This window comes from Sinocyclocheilus rhinocerous, unplaced genomic scaffold (genome assembly GCF_001515625.1).
Source record: "Sinocyclocheilus rhinocerous isolate Xijiao unplaced genomic scaffold, SAMN03320098_v1.1 scaffold1648, whole genome shotgun sequence".
NCBI classification, from domain to species: domain Eukaryota; kingdom Metazoa; phylum Chordata; class Actinopteri; order Cypriniformes; family Cyprinidae; genus Sinocyclocheilus; species Sinocyclocheilus rhinocerous.
In genome coordinates, this window is record NW_015647958.1 from 103,860 (window position 1) to 106,753 (window position 2,894).

A 2,894-nucleotide genomic window follows, 5' to 3' on the forward strand; every position below is an offset into this window, starting at 1 on the left:
TGTGCTAATTTTGTTGTGTTGTGGCTTGTTTCTGTTGTGTTGCGACTTGTTTCTGTTATGTTGGGCTAATTTTGTTGTGTTGTGACTTGTTTCTGTTGCGTTGTGCTAATTTCATTTTGTTGCCACTTGTTTCCATTTTGTTGTGCTAATTTAGTTCTGTTGTGGCTTATTTCCGTTGTGTTGCCACTTGTTTCCATTGTGTTACGGCTTGTTTCCGTTGTGTTGTGCTATTTTCAGAGTGCTGCAGCTTGTGTTATGTACAACTGGTCCACCTTAGAGAGTGGGTCCAAAATTTCGAAAAAAAAAAAAAAAAACGCAAATTGCTTTTTGGCAGAAACAAATGTACATGTACAGCTATTCACTGTAATTACAACAATGGATTTAAAGGGTTAGTTCACCCAAAAATGAAAATTTGCCCACAAATTACTCACCCTCAAGTCATCCTAGGTGTACATGACTTTCTTCTTTCAGACGAATCCAGTCGGAGTTATATAAAAAATTGTCTTTGATCTTTCAAGCTGTTTAATGCCACTCAGCGGGTGTTGCATGCATCAGTCCAAAAGAAGTTAAATAAAAAGCGCCCATCCATAAAAAAAAGTGTCTCACACATATCCATATTCAAAACGTAATAATCACTTTAATCTAGCTTGCGCTCACTGTTGTAATCGATTCGCTACAGGAGGCCTTTGTTCACCCTCCGGAGCCGTGTGAGACACTTTTTTTTAATGAATGGGCACTTTTTATTTAACTTCTTTTGGACTGATGCATGCAACACCCGCTGAGTGGCATTAAACAGCTTGAAAGATCAAAGACCATTTTTTATTTAACTTCAACTGGATTCGTCTGAAAGAAGAAAGTCATATACACCTAGGATGACTTGAGGGTGAGTAATTTGTGGGCCAATTTTCATTTTTGGGTGAACTAACCCTTTAAATGTAGGGGGCTCCACATTCACAATTATAATCAAGTAGCCAACTTAAAGGCAGGGAAGACGATTTTGGAAAGGCTGGCGATAGCAAGTAAGCTTTGAAAGCAAGATCCTCACCTTCCCTGCGTAATCACTCTGCAAAGCCACGCCTCCTCCAAAACACATGAACGCACTCAGGCAGACCGGAGACTAACCTGCGATACGATGAGAGACGGACTTGGTGGAGAATTGAAAGCAATGCTGTCAGATTACCTCATGTCTCATTCACCGCTGAAAAAACAAAGTACATAATATAACAATAATAGTGCATTTCATTCTCACTAGAACTCGCAGATGATGTATCATGTCTGCGCAAATAGGGTGCGTAGAGGCATGCAAATATGTATTTGACAGACAGGCACGACAGCCTATTGTAATATTCGGACTGAACATTTTGATTGGACGAACATTTTATGGTCCTACGCCTTCCACTGATGATATAAATACAAATAAATAAATTTAGACCACTTAACTTAGTGATTGCTATCGGATATGAAGAGACTTTCAACCAGCATAACAAAAAATGTTTTTGAACCAAATCACCTACACTGCCTTTAACATGTACTTTACTATAGTCAACACATCAAAATAAGTGTACGTCTTTAAAGCATGCCAAAACGTTAAACATAACGATTTAAAATCTACTTTAAAGTAAAACATTCATATAATCTATATATATATATAATCATAGTGAGCACTATTAAGTTAAAAACTTCACTTACTGGCAGTGAAATTAATTCAGTCCCATTTTTATTAAATATGCTTAGACTGAGTGACCACCACTGACATTGTTTGTTGTGTTCTGCAACGAGAGCACTCTCTGAAAATAAATTTTTGCTTGGAAACTACAGTATGAAGCACTGGTTGAGGAGGAAGAAGCGGTATAGCGGGGCTTTGCTCTGATTTACAAGCATAAAATGGACACATTCCCAATCCGCACACTGTTGACTACACACCTGTTGCAGAGCAGTGATTTAGATGACATGTATCCGTTCGTGTGTATGCGTGCGGATAGTGTGGTACATGGTCACTAGTCATATTTGCTCATCCTTCTGGATGGTAAATAAACAGTAATCTATTCCGTGACTGCTTGGAGGAAATATCTGAGTCACGTTAAATGCAGACAAGGCCCTGACAGTCTTCGTAAACCGTTTTTAAGACAGAAACAGATAGCTAGAAACTCGACAGAGACTCATTCAAAAGTATGGGGATTTGGAGAGGAATGTCAGTACTAAGCATACTTAATAACAGCTCTGAGCCCTGCATTCTGCATGCCCGCTGTGGATTAGTATGGACAGTAAATAACATAATAGCGGTGGACGTCTCCTAAGTGTACTAAATCAAACAACCCAAAATCTTTTTGCTAAAGTACTAAAGGTGGAATGACACTGGTGAGAGGATGCAATTGCAAAATACAAATACAGGATTGTCAACAGAGATCACAGCCTGTGTTACAACATTAGCAGTGGGACACCAGAGTTCATAAAAACAAATTTTCATTACTTTTTAGACAGATTAAAATGAATTATACTAGAGTACAAATTAGTGTGCAAATATCTTCAATAAGACCATGAACAGACAGACGATAAATATGTTATTTTCAGGTTTTCCATGGCTGTGGGAACCCTGTAACTCCTGTCTCTCTCCTACTGTACAAATATTCCCTATGCAAAATGCAGTGTCAAATAGTAGAAGGAAGTTGGAATATACAGTATTTGTGATACAGTAGGAAAAAATATCTAGAAAACCTACTAACTGAGATTTGTAAAGGAATTGTTCACCTAAAGATAAAAATGTGATGAAGATTTACCCACCCTTTGACCATCCAAGATGTACATTAGATGAGTTTGTTTCTTAATCAAATCAACAGATTTGGAGAAATTTAGCAGCTCACCGATGGTTCCTCTGCAGTGAATGGGTGCCGTCA

At 38.1% G+C, this 2,894-nt stretch overlaps 1 protein-coding gene across 1 annotated transcript in view; it reads right to left on the bottom strand.

The window, feature by feature from the left end:
* Positions 1–1,121, bottom strand: part of LOC107709448 (thrombospondin type-1 domain-containing protein 4-like) — a 19,231-nt gene extending 18,110 nt beyond the window's left edge. Inside the window, exon 1 of the mRNA XM_016513925.1 lies at positions 1,046–1,121. The gene's annotated coding sequence lies outside the window, so the exon portion shown is untranslated. The remainder of the gene's footprint in view (positions 1–1,045) is intronic.
* Positions 1,122–2,894: the final 1,773 nt, after the last annotated feature.